Genomic DNA, 20,884 nt, shown 5'->3' with positions numbered 1-20,884 from the left:
GGAGCTGAGGGGGAGATGCTAGTACTGGGGAGCGGCTGCAAATACAGTTTATCATTAGCAGAGAGGTTTGACTGCACAGAGACCATAATAAATCAATTGCTTGCAGATTCGTATCAAAACCCTATCAGTGAGTGTCAAGTGAAAACAGGCTCAGGGTTCCCACTGATTCTGCATTATGGTGACTTGTATAATTATTATATATTACAATGTAGTAATAATAGAAATAAAGTACACAATAAATGTAATGCGCTTGAATCATCCCAAAACTATCCTTCTGACCCCATCCCCAGTCCGTGGAAAAATTGTCTTCCTTGAAACTGGTCCCTGGTGCCAAAAATGTTGGAGACTGCTGCTTTAAGACTTCCACTTTAGTGGCTTATTACAGAAATGCTGTTATAGAGGTATAGACAACACAGAGGAAAAGCCCATTTATTTTCCCTGAGGAGGATTATGGAAGACTTCTTAAGAGTCAGTGGTGTTTGAGCTGAGCCTTGAAAGAGGTCAGAGAAGAAAAAGGGTACTCTAAGATGAGGTGTGAAGTGACAGGCCAGACATGTGAGAGGTGTGTGTCCCAGGAGTACAGAGTTGTCTGCTGCAGTTGAATGAGAACAGCTGGTGGTGGCAGGGAAAGCTTATGTTTTGAGTTTCAATTGTATTCCACAAGCAGTAGGTTACCAATATAGGTATCAAACCCTGGACAAATAACTGGAGATACCAATGGACGTATTTGAAGCTATAGCAAGGGCTGCAGTCTCTTGTGAAGACTTCATAGAAAAGTGTTACTTAGGTTTCTGATGCCTGTGCCTCTTTCTAGCATATACCGAGTTTTACAAACCCGGTCCTCAGGGTCCTGATTCCCTTTCAGGCAAGAAAATTTGTCACACTTCACTTTCTACAGTTAGAAAACAAAATTATAGGAACAATCAGTTTAAAATTTGTTTCAAATTAAGAAATTATACCATAATTTTGAATAAGCATTTCCAAATATACATAAACCATCTTGCATGCTGTAGGTGGGAGTGTAGTTGTTACAACCTTTACGAGAGTAGTTTTCCAGAGTATATTGAAGATGCTTGGAATCTGGCTAACTCCTCATTAGAAATGAAATTACTAGGAAACTGCCTAATGGGAATAATCTGACAACTGTACACAGCATACTTATTTCACCTTTGTCTTTAATTAAAACTAGCCCATATGTCCTAACAATAAGGGACTGGTATAATAGATTATGGTATCTTCATGCAGTTTCCATTAAGAGTAAGAAATATCTCTGGAATAATAAGATGTCCAAATTTTACCCTTATATATAAAAGGAAGCTGTGCAAGCTTGCTTTTTTTTTTTTTTTTGGTAGAGTAACTTGTTAATGCTCTAAAAAATACTGGAGAAGTAACACCACATTGTTATCAGTGGCTTTGTGAGAGTGGGATTATGGGAGAACTTTCGTGATTGGCTTTATATATTTCTATAATGTTTTCATTTTCTATAAGCATGTATTTTGTAAACTTAAATAAAGAAGAAAGCCCCACTAGACTTGCATCCCTGGGAGATTCTAATATGCCTTCTAAAAGAAGAAAAATCATAGAGGTGAATAGTATCCCAAAGCCCAGTCAGAAATTACTAGCACAAGGTGGTGAGAATGATAGCTCCTGTTATCCTACCTAGCAGAACTTCAACTATTATGTTTGTTAGACACAAGTATCAAATTCTGAAGAGCATGAAAAAATCCATTTCCCTGCTTCATGCTGTCCTGTATTACGGTGTTCTTGAATCCTCTTGCAAAAAGTTCATCCACCAGGTATGGTCATGAACCCCATGAAATTTTAAGCAGAATTTCATGCATGTGCCTTTTTAAAATTTACTTGGCAGAACCCCAAGTATTTCTTACTCTGCCTATGCCTTGAGTACACTCAAGCTGTAAAATAATGTTAGAGAAAGACAGCTGTGCTAACTGGACTCATTTTTGGCTTATGAGCACACACCTCAGGTAAGCCATCAACAGTGACCACACACTTCCACAGTTACGCCTTCTGCCTCCTGTTAACAAAGGATGAACTGCCCACCTAAGAACAACTTTGCTGAGTATGTGTACAATCGTAGCCTTATACTCTCGCTTACTCAAGAACTTTGCTTCCACAACCCCCCCTTTCTTTTCTGCACCATAAATTCCTTCCCTTTCTGCCAAATGATTCTCATCAACAAATATGTTGTATTTAAATAAATATTTAATATATGTTTTAAAATATGACTGTCTTTAAAAAAAATCACTAAACGTAATGTTCTCTTCTAGATAATGCACCATTTCTCTGTTCCCTTTTATAACCTTCTAACCTCATCTCTGACTCCTCACTTCCCTTTCTCTTAACTGACTAATCCAAAAGTAATGAAAACAAATGTGTTAAACATAAGTCTTATAAAAAGAGAAGAAACTTTAAAAAATAGTATAAAAGTTGATAAGAAATAGTGAAATAAAAAAGATGTAGTTAGTATATAAAGCTAAATGTTAATTTTTTGGTGCAAAAATAAAGTAAATAAAAACCAATTAAGGGGCTTCCCTGGTGGCACAGTAGTTGGGAGTCCGCCTGCCGATGCAGGGGACACGGGTTCGTGCCCCGGTCCGGGAAGATCCCACGTGCCGTGGAGCGGCTGGGCCCGTGAACCATGGCCGCTGAGCCTGCGTGTCCGGAGCCTGTGCTTAGCAATGGGAGAGGCCACAACGGTGAGAGGCCTGCGTACCGCCAAACAAAACAAAACAAAACAAAAAAAAAACAAGAAACAGAAGAATGATAGATATCCTAATAAAAATGATAAAGGGGAGAGGGGAGACAATTATGTCCAAATCCATGTCATTATATTTAAACAGTCAAATAAAATGGTTAAGTTTTCTTAAATTTATTTTTATAAATTCCTATGACTGCAGAACATGCAAAAAACCCTACATAGATTACCATAGAAGAAATAGAATTGTCAGTTCCTACCAAAACCATCTGCATACATCATAAATCTCATGGAGATTCAGAATGAAATTCTAATTACAATGCACTTTAATTTTTTCTAGGACCTAGATAAAGAAGGAAAGCTTTCATGTTTTAAAATGTAAGTATAACAAAGATACCCAAATTCCATAAAGCACAAAGGAAATTATGATTTTGTTTATGAATATTGATGCAAAAATCATTAGTAAAGTCTAATAAAAAAATCACGCTTCACATATCTAAGTGGAAGTTATTCTGATAGTGCAAGGAAGGTTTCATTAGAAAAATTTCCTATTGGGAAACAAATTAATGTAATTCACCACATTGTTTTATATAAGGAGAAAAATCATGAGCGTCTTCATAGAAGATAGAGGCATTTCAGTATTTAAAATCCATTCTTCATTAAATAAAAAACTTACTAAACATAGGAACAGGTGGATACTTTTAAAACTTGATGAAGTATAACTACCTCAGTTGTTAATTGGGAAACACTAGAAACATTCCTATTAGCATCAGAAACAAGACAAGGATGTCCACCATCACTACTTTTAACTTTTTTTAAAAATAACTTTCCACTACATTTAGATTCAAGTAAGAAATTGAAGTATAATAATTGGGAAGTAGGAAATAAACTTACTAGCAGATGAGTCAATTATGTATCCAGAAAAAGAATTATCTGAAAACTGGTTAAATGTCAGACAACATTTTATTGTAAATAATTCAGATAAACAAGATTATCAACCAATATATGCAGAAAAATCATTTGACAGAATTCAAGAAAAATACCAGGCCTGAGAGAAAGAATGGGGAGATATGTCAAAATTTCTTGAAGAGTAATTATTAGGAAGTATTTAATATACTAAATTATTCTTTGTGGTGGAACACAGAGGCAGGCACAGGAATAATAAAGGGATATCTGCACTCATTTTTTAATTCAGTATGTTTCTGGGAGTTTTAACAGGATAAGAAAAGAAAAGTCAAATTGTAATGATTTGTAGGTAAGGCATATAAAGGAAGCAGATAGAAAATCTGTTAAAACGTGAAAATGCCTTATAAGATGATTCCATACAAGATGAATATGGGACCTGAAAATTAGTATTTCTTGACAACAGCAGTGAGCTAGCTGTTTCATGTTGTCTACAAAATAACCACTTTCAGACTATGAACAAAACCTATAAAATATTTAAGAGTAGCTTTAATAGGAAATGTGGAAACTCTATGTAAAGGAACGAAAAACTGTAAAACTCGATTGAAGGTTTTTAAATGGAAATGCACACCTTGACCGTGGAAGAAAAGACACTTTTAACTATGCTGTTTCCATGAAAATTAACACATAAATTTAATATGATCCCAATCAAACTTCCAATGAGTTTTGTTGGAAGAACTTGACAAATTGATGGTCAAGTTTATGTTGTAAATAAAAGATACCAAATATTTAAGAAACTTTCAAAAGATCAGAATCACGAGAGGTAGGGGCACCAGGTATAAAAAACATATAGTTATGTCAGAGTTGTTTATTAATGCAGGAATAAAAATTCAAGTCAAGAGAACCGAATAGATAGCCCAGAAAGAGATATAGTTATATATGGAAATTTAGTAGGGCTCTGATATCGAAAAATCCCAGTATTTTATTAAAATTTAAAAAGCTGGGCACTAGTCTAAAATTTATTTATACTTATCTAAATGTAAAGTTTATTAATATAAATTCTATGACATGTATGTTGAAGGACATTTAAGAAACTAAACATTGATACCTTCTGAAATGGAATAGGGTCTTGGGTAGATGATACACTCTTTTTTTTTTAAGGCATACAATATGATGATTTTATTTTATTTTATACATATTTTATATATATACATAGTGAAATAACTACCTCAGTCAGGTACTTCATGTATCATCTCCTCACAGTTACCTTTTTTGTTTATGATATAAGATAAAGAACCAATTTCATTCTTTTCATGTGGATACCTAGCTTTCCCAGCATCATTTATTCAAGACACTGTCTTTCCCTGTGGTGTATTTTTGGCACCCTTGTTGAAAATAGTTGACTGTATATGTTTTGGTTTATTTCTGGGCTCTATTTTCTTCCATTGGCCTCTGTGTCTGTTTTTATGCCAATACCATATAATTTTGACTAATACAGATCTGTAACATGATTTGAAATCAGGAAGTGTGAGCCCTCTAACTCTGTTCTACTTGTTCAAGGTTGCTTTGGCTATTTGGGGTCTTTGTGGTTCCATATGAGTTTTAGAATTGTTTTTTCTATTTCTGTGAAAAGCGCCATTGGACTTTTGATAGGGATTGCACTGAATCTGTATATCACTTTGGGTAGTATGGATATTTTAACAATATTAATTCTTCTGATCCTTGAACATGGTATATCTTTCCATTTGTATTTGTCTTCTTCAATTTATTTCATCCATGTTTTATAGTTTTCAGTGTACAGATCTTTCATCTCCTTGGTTAAATGCATTCCTAATATTTTATTTTATTCTTTTTGATGCTAGATGATACACTCTTTTAATGTACATTCTTTGGTATACAGAGCATCTTCCCATGAATAGAGGATTGGTTAACACATTTTTCAGTACCAAATAAATAACATGCCTTTTTTTAAAAGAATGTAGTAGACATTAATGTTGATGTAGAAAGATAGCCGCAGAATATTGGGGAAAATGTGAGGAACAGAATATATAACATGATCTTAATAAAACATAGGCATTGATATAAATCTAGAATGACATCCATTAAACCCTTAGCAGGAGTATAAAGTAGAAGCTAAGGTAAATCTTTTACTTTCCATTTCATTGGATGTAACTACTACTTCCAGTCAAAATAGAAAATATCAACCAGATAATCACATCCATTAGTTATTTCCTCACTCATACATAACTGTTCCACATCCAGACACATTCATGGAGAGTGTTTCCACATGTGTCTTTATCTCCCAGCTCTCGAAGAGAGCTCGAAGTTCATTCAATAAAAATTAGTTTAGTAGTAACTTCTGGTGCATGGAGATGGTGGCACAGGGACTACTATGCTGCCATTGAAAAAATGAAGTAGATTTAAACATGCTGATATAAGAAAAATGGCCAAAACAGATAGAAAAAAACCACAGGAATCTATTAAATAAATATAAAGGTGGTTGATTGAATATATACATCTACTTTTACTTCTTCCCAAAACCTCATTAAAATGACAGTAGAATTGTTTTTGTTTGTTTTAGTCATAAAACCGCAAGGATAGGAATAAGCAAAGAGAAAAAACAGGAATAAAAGTTTGGAAATCAGAAGGCATGTAGACAAGTGGTAACCAATACACTGGAGAAAGCTGAATCTTAAGCTGTCAATGAGGGAAGCTAAAAAGGGAAACCTACTTCCTTCATGCAGCAGAATCAATCCTCAAAGACTAGGAAATGGACAGTATCGAACCAGAAACTAGGGTAAAGGAAGATAATTACACAAAATGCTGAGGCCTCGTCATTAGAGTTGACAGTTAAAATACAAGACACCCAGATAAGCATGAATTTCAAATAAACAATAACTTTTCAGTATAAGAGTGTTCCAAATATATGGGGTATATCTATAATAAAAAAGCATTCATTGCTTACCTTAATTTCAGATTTAGTTGGCTGTCTTTTATTTGCTAAATCGGGCAACCTTACTTGGAATGGACACCGCCCCCCCCAGGAATGCCTCTCTACAAAGGAAGGAGAGAGGTGTAGAGAAAATAAACACTGGCTCCTCCCATCTCCCTGCCCTGTGAGTTCCTAACAGTGTGTTCTATTAGCAGAATCTAACTGGAAGCCAGATGGCAAAAAAGCCTAGGAAATGTTGGGTTTTTTGGCCCCTAGTCACAGTTACAGAGCAAAGGATAGAATGAGGGTTCTGGGGATAACAGACTGTAAGTAAATAACCAGCAACCTCTTACATGAATGATGTAGAAATTTAGCTTAAGATACCTATAAATACGAAGGTGCATCTTGGTTAATTTCTTTCTATCCATGCTTTTGGTTGCCTACTTTGGCGCTCAAACATTTTCACTGCTGCTTTTGGGAGTGGGCAAAAAATAGCAATGATAAGTGAATGTGAGGTGTCATAAAACAAGCAACACACTGGAGGTCCACTTGGAAATGCCATAGGAATGTGAAAGAAGGACTGTTCATTCTGATCAGGGGCCCTTTACAGAATGAGTGGCATTCGAATGGAACTTCATTTGCATGACGAAAGAGGAAGAAAGGGAGAGACATTCCCAGATGGACAATGAGATCAAAACCAGAAGTGAGGAAGTGTGCAGTGTAATCTGAGAATAGCCTATGTTGGGTGCAGCTGAGTAAAGATGATGTGTGGATGCGGGATGGGGATGGAGTCTGGTCCTGTGGGAAGAGCACCTTATTGGAGGAGGGCCTTGAATACTCAGTTAAGAACTTGGTTTTTATTCTGCCATATAATGCATAAGCAATGGGAAATCATTCAAAGACACTGAAACCAAAGAAAAAGTTAGATGTGAACCAAGTGTATTTGAGGCCAGATTAATGGATGAGATTTCTCAGGAAGCAAGATTAGAGAAGTGGGTCTCAACCTTGTAGAACCCATGGCCCTTATTGATAAACAGATGAATACTCACAGATACCTACCCTGGGGGATCTTTATGACACTTACTGTAAACCACTGCTTTCTTCTGCTTACCCCAGCCAAACCCAATTTTGTCAACCTTTCTTCTAGTATTTTGAAAAAAATAATAAACTTTTCTCTCTTAAATCAAAATATATATAATCCAAAAATGTTTTGCTTGTCAAATTATATTAATGCCACACTCATAAGCTATTGAAGTAAATTGTTATAGTTATTTCATGAACAATTTGGCAATGCGCAGTATATTTCATTGCAATTTGATGTGCCTATTTTTTCTATTCTTGTGTGTATGTATGTGTGTGTATATATACACACCATATATATATATATATATATATATATATATATATATATATATTTATATATATAGGCTTTATTGGTACACCTGTATTTAGGCAGAATGTTATGGACTGAATGAGTGCCCCAAAATTCATATGTCAAAATTCTAACCCCCTCTAATTCTATCAGGATGTGATAGTGTTAGGAGATGGGGCCTTTGGGAGGTGATTGGGTTCTGAGGGTGGAGCCCTTATGAAAAGGATTAGTGTCCTTGTAAAGAGACCTCTGAGAACTTTCTGGTGAGGACACAGCAAGAAGATGGCCATCTATGAACCAACAACTAAGCAGGCCGTCACCGTACACTGTGTCTTGATCTTGGATTTCCTACCCTCCAGAACTGTGAGAAATAAATGTTTTTTAAGTCACCAGGTCTATAGTATTTTTGTTACAGTGGCCCTAACTGAAACTGACACGATTTCTATAAATGGCATCACACTATACCTATTGAGGTATGCTTTGTTTTCTTAACCAATGTACTTAAGGATCTTCCCCCACCCTGTATTTGTACATTACTTCATTGTTTTTAATGATCTTGTATTCTATAGTGTGAGCATGTCATTATTCATTTAAATATTACACTACTTGAAGAAATATATTTTTTTCTTTTTTAATTGGTTATTGCAAGCTGTCCTGGAATTCATATCATTGATCTTTTGTACATAATGACGTATTTCTATAAGATAATAGCTAGCAATAAAATTCCTGGGTCATATTTATAGATCTCCCCATTTTCATGTAGACAGCCTAATGACAGTGAAGTCTTCTACAACTTATGTTGCATTTGTATCTTACATTCTTTGAATCCAGTTATTCCTTCTCTTTAGTTTGTAAATGAGTTAAGGTGCAACAGTGTAAATTTCTCCCCCTTCATAAAAGGAGATTATGTGGAACATCCTTAATATCTAACAATAGGAGAATCTGTTGGAAAAACCTAAATGTCCAACAATTTTAGGACACTTGAAACATTTCAGGAAACAGAAGGGTTTATTTTAGAGTTATCTTTTCTTTAAAATATCAAAAATTTTTAATACTATTCTGCTTGTTTGACAATATTTTTGATTGATAATTTTAAAATACTGATCATGCTTGATGAAATGTAGGATTGGAAAAAGTTAATATGGGCCTTAATTTGCTGAATTACCCTTTTTAAAACAGCATCATTGGGATGTAATTCATATACCGTACAATACCTCTACTTAAAATATACAATACAGTGGTTTTTAGCTATTCACAGAGTTGTGCAATCATCACCACAATCAATTTTAAAACATTTTAATCATGATGTAGCAGGTGTCAGCACTTCATTTATTTTTACTGTTGAATACTATTACATTGTACAGATATACACTCTTCCATCCATCAGTTTATAGACATTTGGGTGAAAAAACTCTATTTTCAGAAACCTTAAAAAATATTTGCTCAAGGATAGCTAACGTTTAGAGGAAAGATCATAAGTTATTTTAGAATTCTTAAATTTCTAGTTGTACATTTGAGCCATTCCAACATTTCTGTATTACAAATGGTACAAAGCAGGGATGTTTACCTAACATAAGTTAGAAATTAGGAAACAAAATGGTAAAAGAAATATATGACTTCCAGAAAATGGGCAAACGCGTGAAGTTACATGCAAGGGATATTATGGTATATCAAAATAGCCATTCAAGAAATACACATAACTAGGAAATATTTGCATTTATTAAAATAAACCCTCTTTCAGCATTTTATTACAGGTAATACCTTGCAGCATGGGGATGAATTTTACCTTTGTAAAAAGAAATTATCTGAATGTCTGTGTCTTTTAAACAATAATGACAGTAAAAGCAAACACTCATAAAACACTTGCATATAGCCTGGAATTAGTCCAAGTGATTTTATATATATTAACTCATAATCCTTAAGACCACAGTCAGCTATGTAATTTGTGGGGCCCAGCGCAAAGTGAAAATGCAGATCCTGCTGTTTACAAAACAGGAAGAAAGTGCCATTAATAATAGGTACTAAAATATAAAGCTTTTATCTTTCTTATAATTTGTTTTTAAAATTTGCTACTTAATGTCATTCTAAGTAAAAAATAAAAATTTAAATTATTAAGATAAATTTTAGCCTTCACCTTTATATTGTACTATGCCCATTTTAAATGCAAATATGAGTATTTAACTCATATGACAAATCTCCAAAATAATGCTTTGTATTTCATAACTCATATGTGCATAGATATTTTGTTCTTACCAAACAGTGGAAACTCTGAACAAACCTAACTCAATTGTTTTTCTTCCATTTCTTAATACATGCACATCTTACCAACATTCTGTCTTTGGCTTATTTATGAGTAGGGAAGGCCTGAAAGGAAAAGGAACCGCGAGTTGCCCAACCTGTCCCTTTCCTTCTGTGTTTTACCATTTTCAGCATAACTGGTTGCCTAATATGAGAAGCAACATGAATAAAAAAGGCTGTGACAGGACTCCTTCGTCATCTATGTTTGTTTGTTTTTAACGTCTTTATTGGAGTGTAATTGCTTTACAATGGTGTGTTAGTTTCTGTTGTATACAAAGTGAATCAGCTATACATATACATATATCCCCATAACTCTTCCTTCTTGCATCTCCCTCCCTCCAACCCTGCCTATCCCACCCCTCTAGGTGGTCACAAAGCACTGTGCTATGCGGCTGCTTCCCACTAACTATCGGTTTACATTTGGTAGTGCATATATGTCCATGCCACTCTCTCACTTTGTCCCAGCTTACCCTTCCCCCTCCCCGTGTCCTCAAGTCCATTCTCTAGTAGGTCTGTGTCTTTATTCCCGTCCTGCCCCTAGGTTCTTCATGACCTTTTTTTTTTTTTTTTGATTCCATATATATGTGTTAGCATACGGTATTTGTTTTTCTCTTTCTGACTTACTTCACTCTGTATGACAGACTCTAGGTCCATCCACCTCACTACAAATAACTCAATTTCATTTCTTTTTATAGTTGGGTAATATTCCATTGTATGTATGTGCCACATTTTCTTTATCCGTTCATCTGTCGATGGACACTTAGGTTGCTTTCATGTCCTGGCTATTGTAAATAGAGCTGCAATGAACATTGTTGTGGTACATGACTCTTTTTGAATTATGGTTTTCTTAAGGTATATGCCCAGTAGTGGGATTGCTAGGTCGTATGGTAGTTCTATTTTTAGTTTTTTAAGGAACCTCCATACTGTTCTCCATAGTGGCTGTATCAATTTATCTTCCCACTAACAGTGCGACAGGGTTCCCTTTCCTCCACACCCTCTCCAGCATATATTGTTTGTAGATTTTTTGATGATGGCCATTCTGACTGGTATGAGGTGATACCTGATTGTAGTTTTGATTTGCATTTCTCTAAAGATTAGTGATTTTGAACATCCTTTCATGTGTTTGTTGGCAATCTGTATATCTTCTTTGAAGAAATGTCTATTTAGGTCTTCTGCCCATTTTTGGATTGGGTTTGTTTTTTTGGTTTTTTTTTTTTTTGATATTGAGCTGCATGAGCTGCTTGTAAATTTTGGAGATTAATCCTTTGTCAGTTGCTTAGTTTGCAAATATTTTCCCCCATTCGGAAGATTGTCTTTTCATCTTGTTTATGGTTTCCTTTGCTGTGCAAAAGCTTTTAAGTTTTATTAGGTACCATTTGTTTATTTTTGCTTTTATATCCATTTCTCTGGGAGGTGGGTCAAAAAGGATCTTGCTGTGATTTATATCATAGAGTGTTCTGCCTATGTTTTCCTTGAAGAGTTTTATACTGTCTGGCCTTATATTTAGGTCTTTAATCCATTTTGAGTTTATTTTTGTGTATGGTGTTAGGGAGAGTTGTAATTTTATTCTTTTACATGTAGCTGTCCAGTTTTCCCAGCACTGCTTAATGAAGAGGCTGTCTTTTCTCCATTGTATATTCTTGCCTCCTTTATCAAAAATTAGGTGACGATATGTGCGTGGGTTTATATCTAGGCTTTCTATCCTGTTCCATTGATCTATATTCCTGTTTTTGTGCCAGTACCATACTGTCTTGATTACTGTAGCTTTGTAGTATAGTCTGAAGTGCAGGAGCCTGATTCCTCCAGCTTCGTTTTTCTTTCTCAAGATTGCTTTGGCTATTCGGGGTCTTTTGTGTTTCCATACAGATTGTGAAATTTTTTGTTCTAGTTCTGTGAAAAATGCCAGTGGTAGTTTGATAGGGATTGCATTGAATCTGTAGATTGCTTTGGGTAGTATAGTCATTTTCAAAATGTTGATTCTTCCAATCCAAGTACATGGTATATCTCTCTATCTGTTTGTGTCCTCTTTAATTTCTTTCATCAGTGTCTTATAGTTTTCTGCATACAGGTCTTTTGTCTCCTTAGGTAGGTTTATTCCTAGGTATTTTATTCTTTTTGTTGCACTGGTAAATGGGAGTGTTTCCTTAATTTCACTTCCATATTTTTCATCATTAGTGTATAGGAATGCAAGATTTCTTGCATTAATTTTGTATCCTGCTACTTTACCAAATTCATTGATTAGCTCTAGTAGTTTTCTGGTAGCATCTTTAGGATTCTCTATGTATAGTATCGTGTCATTTGCAAACAGTGACAGCTTTACTTCTTTTCCGATTTGGATTCTTTTTATTTCTTTTTCGTCTCTGATTGCTGTGGCTATAACTTCCAAAACAATGTTGACTAATAGTGGTGAAAGTGGGCAACCTTGTCTTGCTCCAGATCTTAGTGGAAATGGTTTCAGTTTTTCACCATTGAGGACGATATTGGCTGTGGCTTTGTCATATATGGCCTTTATTATGTTGAGTTAAGTTCCCTCTTTGCCTATTTTCTGGAGGATTTTTATCATAAATGGGTGTTGAATTTTGTCAAAAGATTATTCTGCATCTATTGAGATGATCATATGGTTTTTATTCTTCAATTTGTTAATATGGTGTATCACATTGATTGATTTGCTTATATTGAAGAATCCTGCATTCCTGGGGTAAACCCCCTTGATCATGGTGTATGATCCTTTTAATGTGCTGTTGGATTCTGTTTGTTAGTATTTCGTTGAGGATTTTTGCATCTATGTTCATCAGAGATATTGGCCTGTAGTTTTCTTTCTTTGTGACATCTTTGTCTGCTTTTGGTGTCAGGGTCATGGTGGGCTCATCATCTATGTTTCTTAAAATACCATTGCCTTCATTTTGTGTTTGGAACATGTTATGGTTTGACTGATATTTCTTTTTTTTTTTTTTTGCAGCATGTGGGCCTCTCACTGTTGTGGCCTCTCCCGTTGCAGAGCACAGGCTCTGGACGCACAGGCTCAGCGGCCATGGCTCACGGGCCCAGCCGCTCCGCGGCATGTGGGATCTTCCCAGACCGGGGCACGAACCCGTGTCCCCTGCATTGGCAGGTGGACTCTCAACCACTGCGCCACCAGGGAAGCCCTGAATGATATTTCTGTGTTCTTATCATGCCTCACCCAAATGGGCCTCACCTAGGTACCATGGGGTTATGGGCTCTCTAGGAGTGGATGAATAGAGAAGGCTTCTGGAGCATTCTTTTTGTCACATGTTTTAGGAGTTACTACCAGACACTCAAATATTCAGCATTATGGAATTAGCTGGGGCCTCCTGAAACTGTTTTGGAAAATGTTAAGATTCAGATTTGGGTATTTTCATTTACTTGCCAGGAGCAATACTGCTTGAACCCTTTTAAAATTTTCATAAATTTTGGCAGAAAATGCATTTTAAGAAATCCATAACATGATGCAGTATGAAAACTGTTTCCTCCTGAAGGCCTGGATTTAAAGGTGGAGGGAGATAAATTAGAGATGAAAGTGAATGGATGAGGAGTGTGGACAACAAAAGACAAATCTTAGCTCCAGAATTCTCTACCACACTTTCCTTTCCAATGGCTTGGAAGCTGTTTTAGCAAAGGAATGTCTTGGAAGGTACCAACGCATGTCCACACAGATTCCACTAAGGATATCATTGCTTTGTTGAATCAATAGTATTCTTGTTGTTGTCCATCTCAGAATTTTTCATAGTGAAACAGGCTTTCTAGTACATTTATCAACAAGCATTCTTTGACAACTTATTCTATTACAGTGAAGGCTGATGGCACTGGGGTTATAATAGTGACCAAGAATTTTTGTCTCTATTTTCTCACAAAAACCACTAGATCCATAATAACTCTTCCATAGTTGGATGCATGCTTACCATCTAATGGAAGGCCAAGATTTCTTCTCTCAACTTTGCTCTTACTGTTTTTTTTCAGGCCCATGTGTAGAAATGCTAAATGCTGAGCAAATTTTTCTTTACTACGTTTAGACTTCTGCTGTGTGCAATTTGTTCCCATATGTGAACTGATCTCTTTCATTTTAGAAGCTACAGAAAAAAATTCCATGCACACACTTGCATTCACATCCTTGAAAAACACCTTGGAGCTTTCCACAGAGTTTGATGAAGTAGGGCATGCAGGGTTCCTTTGTAAATTCTATGAAATTTATAATACAAATCTGTTTTGAAAAAATATATTGGCACTTGGTTAGTAATTATATTAATGCATCAAAATAGAAATATTGATACTTAAGAGTCATACCTTGTAGTTTAATTTGGTAAAAATTGAAGTTTACTGAATCCCTCTGTCTTATGATGTGGGAATGGGTGTGCTTTCTACCTTATTTTAAATTGTGACCCTCCCATTTTCATTTATTTATTAGATAAATTTGACACATAACATTGTGTAAATTTCAGGTGTGTACACTGTGTTACTTTGATACATTTATATATTGTAATATAATTACTATCGTAATGATATTCATCACATTACATACTTATAGTACAATATTATTGTCTATGTTCAATAAACAATAAATTAAATTTCTATGCCTATTTTAGTACTCATTGCTGGTTTGTACGCTTAAACACCATCAGTTTTATCCTCCCACCCCCCTTCCCTGGTAACCACCAGTTTACTCTCTGGTTTTGTTTTTTTTTAACAAGTTTGTTTTTTTTAGATTCCACATATAAGTAAGCTTATACAGTACTGTCTCTCTCTGTCTGACTTATCTCGATTAGCATAATGTGCTCAAGGTCAATCCATGTTGTTGTAAGTGGCAGAATTTCTTCCTTTCTCACTGCTGAGTAATATTCCATTGTGTATATATACCACCTTTTTTATCCATTCATTTGTTGATGGGCATTTGGGTCGTGTCCATATCTTGGCTATTGTGAACAGTACTGCCATAAACATGGGAGTTCATATATCACATTGAAGCAACTGGAAATTTCTGAAACTGGAATAGAAATGGCCCACCACTCAGAAAAGCAGTATTTGGTTGGTCTCTCTGACATCATTTTAAAATAATTCTTATGAATTTCTTTAAAATTTTCAGACATTTCAGTTTTTCCACTGTCAGCACCATCCTGATGATTGTGTTAGGAAGACGAGAAGGCAGTGGTTCAGAGCGCAGCCCACAGAGCACCCACCTGGTTTGATGCTTGGCCCTGCCAAGGTTAACTGTGCAACATATCATGGGCAAGTTACTAAACTTTTCTGTTTCTCAGTTTCCTAACTGATAAAAGAGAGGTGATAATAGTATGTTCCCATAGAGTTGCTGTGCCTATTAAATAGTCAAGTGGTCATAACAGGGCCAGGCAAATAGTAAACACTCTATAAGTATTAATTATTAATTCCCTGGATACAGTGATATCCATGATTCTTAGTCACTGCTGCTTACATCCTTTATAATTGCCTAAAAAATGTTACAGGTTCTTCACTCCAACTTCTCGCTGGAGCTGGTAAATTAGTTCTGGATGCCAGGACATTGATCTCTCCCAAGGCCATTGGCAAAGCAGCTCCTTTTGCTTAGACACAAATCAAGATGTCCCTGTACAACACCATCCACAGTCTTGGAAGAGGTGTCTGGGCTACTTACAGGCTTCCCAACAAAATGTGTTTCAGTGTCTTTCCACACCACATGCTTTTCTTCTTCCACAGAGTGTGTATATATTTTACATATGTGTATATATGTATGTATGTATATATATATATACACTGTATAGATTAGCACATTTTTTATGCCACTCACAGGAATTTATTCTTCCATTAAATAAGACTATAGCAATTTGAATTGTCTATTTAGTGCTGCAATTCCATCCAAGATTTATGTTAATTAAGATTTTTTTCTTACATCAAAAATAAGACTCCTACAAAAAGAAAAAAATCACTCGGGAAAAAAATTTAAAGCTTTCCAAAAAAGTACATTTCACTTACATTTGGAAATGAGAAAGGTAGCTGTTATTCCTTTACACTGGTAGATGCCACAGAATGTGCTAATCTACACATATAGACATATGTGTGTATATATATATTATATATATATATATACACACACACACGTATGTAAAATACATAAATATATAATACACTTGAAATCTTTGACTTTGCTAATTGCTGTTTAATTATTTAAAGATATTAATGGAAACTTATTTACTTGGTTATTTATGATGAAACAAGGTTGAATTTCCCCACTATACAGCCTCTTACACAGGTATGTAGCTCTACATTCGATTCTAACCAATTCCCTTTCAAAGACCCTGTTTTTTGTTTGTTTGTTTGTTTGCTTTTGAGGGGAAAGGCATATAATAGAGACTGTGAGTTAATATCCAGTATCCATTCTCTTCTCTTTCTTTGTAAGAGAACCCTTATTTTTTGTGGGGGGAAGGGATAATTCATCACATCTCAGACTTTCTTGCAACTATGTGCAGTCACAGGGGAAAGTCCTAGCCAGTGAGATTTAATAAGAAATGTGTGGGACTTCCAGAAAGGATGATTAAAAGTTGTTGACTCAATTGGGAGGGGTGGATTTTTCACCCTTTCTCCATCAGAAATGCAATGTGATAGTTGCAACTCCAGCCACCATCTAGGAATAAGAGGTGACCTTGAAGATGGTAGCCAGAGCTAGGATAATGCAGCAGAAGAAGCCTGAGGTTTTTATGACCACAGGCAGCTATATCAGCCCTGGACTGCTTACCTCTAGACTTCTATTATATGATAGAGAAATAAACTTCTATCTTCCTTAAGCTACTGTTTTCCGAGGTCTGTACTTATTAACAATGGCATATAAGAAAGGAAGAGTTCCATTTATAAGTCTCCTGGTAAGCAAAGAAAAATATAAATGCCACCTGCCATTGTTCCCTGCCCTCGTCCCATGCCCAGCACAGGGTGGAAGTCACTTGTGGACAAAATCAACTTTCTCAGGGTAACCAATTTATGAATTCCCCTGGTTCTTGCATGTGCTGCAGAGTTTCCATTCTTCCAGTCCTGGGGCAGCCTGGGGAGTGGAACTGGGCATCTGGGAATTCTCCTCGCACAAAAGGTGTAAAGCCTGCAGAGGCCTGTCTGTGGGCAGGGTGCGCACCGGGCAGTGAATAGAGACCTAACTTCTCTGGGATTAACTGCTTTACCTTAAATAAGGAGATAAATTGAATAAACCACAACATTCTTCTGGTTTGGTCACACTAACCCATAAAAATGTGATCTTTGCTATCTCTTGAAATAAAATATGCATACTACTTTATTAAAGGCAGAAAAACATATATAGGTGAAAATATCCAAAGCAAAGCCTGACACCAGCTTTACTTTTTAAAAAATTCCCAGCCAACCTTATGGAATCATCAGCAAAACTTTCACACTCTTCTCAGAACAAAGTGAAAAACATTTAGAAAATCTTTCTAACACTCTAATGAGACTTCTTTTCTTCAAAGGTTTTTCTCTCCTCATGTCCTTTGCTGTAACTTTCTCTGTATCCTGAACGTCCTTAGTCTTCCCAGGACCTGGTAGATAAACCCCTCCTTAAACTCTCTTCTTTTTTTTTTTTTATTTAACATCTTTATTGGAGTATAATTGCTTTACAATGGTGTGTTAGTTTCTGCTTTATAACAAAGTGAATCCCTTCTTTTGCTTTCAAGTCCTGGTTCTCATTCATTTCCTCCTCAAGTTCCTCTTTTTCAAGTAACAAATTTTAAATATGCTGGTTGCTTTATTTTTATGTGATAGGTAAAAATGTAATATATATGACTTATGATTGTAAAGTAAGTAAATGGGAGAAAGACTTGGGAATCAAATCTTGTAACTTCTGTTCTTGTATTGAAATCAGTATCAGCTGGAGACACCTGACACGGTTTTCAGTCTCCAGAGCCTTTACCTCACACTAGACTTGCTTTAACTCACATGGATCAGGATCCTACTGAGGTGCTCCAGGTTTTGTTCCCCTGGGGATATTTAGGACGGTGCCTTATTTTTGTTTTCAAAAGCCAGGGCCTCCTGTCTCTAACATCCTGTATTTCCCCACAAATTTTCATTTTTTCTAATTTCTTTTAATTGTGATAAAATATACAATAAGCCTAAAGTTTACCATCTTAATCACCTTTAAGTATACACATCAATAGTATTAAGTACACTCACATTTTTGTGTAACCAATTTCCAGAACTCATTTTATCTTGCAAAATTGAAACTCTGTACCCATTAACCAATGACTCCTCTTTTCTTTTCTCCCCAAGCCCCCAGCAGCCACCCTTCTAAATTCTGTCTCTATGAATTTGGCTACTCTAGATACCGGATACAAGTGGAATTATGCAGTGTTTGGCTTTTTGTCACCGGGTTATTTCACTTAGCATTATACCCTCAAGTTTCATCCATGTTGTAGCATGTGTTAGAGGTTCCTCCCTCTTTAAGGCTGAACAATATGCCATGTATTGTCAAAAACCCAAAAATAGCAAAATTAAGCCACCCGATCAATAAAACAGTATTTAGTAAGAGTTTATTGTGCATATAAAACAGTTCACAGACTGGGTGTTCTCAAACCAAGAGTGGAATGAAGCTCAGAGATATATGGTTACAGACAGCTTATATATAGTGAAAATGCAGAGGCTGTTTATTCTTTACAATGATTGGTTATAGCATTAGTTTTCCTGGTGATAGGGACTCGTTCAAACTCATTACCTCGGGCTTCCCTGGTGGCGCAGTGGTTGGGAGGCCGCCTGCCATTGCAGGGAACGAGGGTTCGTGCCCTAGTCCGGGAAGATCCCACATGCCGCGGAGTGGCTGGACCCGTGAGCCATGGTCGCTGATCCTGCGCGTCCGGAGCCAGTGCTCCGCAATGGGAGAGACCACAGCAGTGGGAGGCCCGCGTACCACCAAATAAAAGAGAAAAAAAGTCGTTACCTCATGTCAGTTTTGGGGAAGAGCTTAAGTTTTGATTATCATGTTCAGTGACAATTACAAGAAGCAGCCCAAGTAAAGCTCATTTTAAAGAATAAGCTACATTTTTTCACTTAAGTGTTTTAAATGGTTTTGTCTGCTCAGGGAATTTTCAAATTTGATCATTTTGTATTTGACCTTAACAGTGTGTGTAATACCACATTTTGTCTAGCCATTGATCTGTCAATGGACATTTGGACATTTGGGTTGTTTCTACCTTTTGGCTGTTGTGAACACTGCTGCTATGAACATAGGTGTGCAAATATCTTATCAAGATCCTTGTTTCATTTCTTTTGGGTATATACCTAGAAGCTGAATTGTTGGGTAATATGGTAATTTTATTTTTGCTTTTTTGAGGAACTGCCATGCTATTTTCCCTGATGACTGTACCATTTTATATTCCTACCAGCAGTGCACCAGGATTGCAATTTCTCCACAGCCTTGCCAATACTTATTTTCTGTTTTTATTTTTATTTTTATAGTAGCTGTCCTAGTGTGTGTGAGGTGGTATCTCATTATGGTTTTAATTTGTGTTTCCCTAATTATTAATGCTGTTGAGCATTTTTTCATGTGCTTGTTGGCTATTTGTATATCTTCTTCAGAGAGATGTCTATTCAAGTTCTTTGTCCATTTTTTTTTTTTTTTTTTTGCGGTACGCGGGCCTCTCTCTGTTGTGGCCTCTCCCGTTGCGGAGCACAGGATCCGGACGCGCAGGCTCAGCGGCCATGGCTCACGGGCCCAGCCTCTCCACGGCATGTGGGATCCTCCTGGACCAGGGCACGAACCCGTGTCCCCTGCATCGGCAGGAGGACTCTCAACCACTGCGCCACCAGGGAAGCCCTGTAGTAAATTTTGAAATTAGGAAGTGTGAGACCTTTTTCTTTTTAAATAAATTTATTTATTTATTTGTTTTTGGCTGCATTGGGTCTTTGTTGCTGCGCATGGGTTTTCTCTAGATGTGGCAAGCAGGGGCTACTCTTCATTGTGGTGTGTGGGCTTCTTATTGTGGGGGCTTCTCTTGTTGCAGATCATGGGCTCTAGGCACGCAGGCTTCAGTAGCTGCGGCACATGGGCTCAGTAGTTGTGGGTCATGGGCTCTAGAGTGCAGGCTCAGTGGTTGTGGCACATGGGCTTAGTTGCTCTGTGGCATATGGGATCTTCCTGGACCAGGGATCAAACCCATGTCCCCTGAACTGGCAGGCAGATTCTTAACCACTGCACCACCAGGGAAGTCCCATCTGCACTATTTTCAATTCCAGAGAGAAAGGAATTTTATGATGACACCTGGCAATAATAGGTTCACTGTAAATGTGAATTCCCTCCCTTGTTTCCTTGAGTAATAGACTTTTAACAACCCCCAAGGAATTTTGCATTGTCCATTTGGCCTTTGATTTTTTTTTCTTTTTTTCAGGACTGAGAATCTGAACCCCTCTGACAAGCCAACTTTTTAAATAAACAATATGAGAGAGTCTAATTATTTTTTAGGACTTTGATAATCTGTTTTTTTAAAGGGTCATCCATTCACCTGTTTTGTTCACTTAGAACACACATCATGATTTTCAGTCATTTTGAAATAATGGAAACCCTGCCCAACACTTTAAAGTGAAGAGCTTAACTTTAATAGATTTTGAGGGGCATCATAGCAACCACTCCATTGTGAAATTTATCAATTTCTCAGAGAGAATTTCCACTAAA

Source organism: Phocoena phocoena, chromosome 5 (genome assembly GCF_963924675.1).
Source record: "Phocoena phocoena chromosome 5, mPhoPho1.1, whole genome shotgun sequence".
Classification (NCBI taxonomy): domain Eukaryota; kingdom Metazoa; phylum Chordata; class Mammalia; order Artiodactyla; family Phocoenidae; genus Phocoena; species Phocoena phocoena.
Note: the sequence above shows the minus strand (reverse complement) of the source record.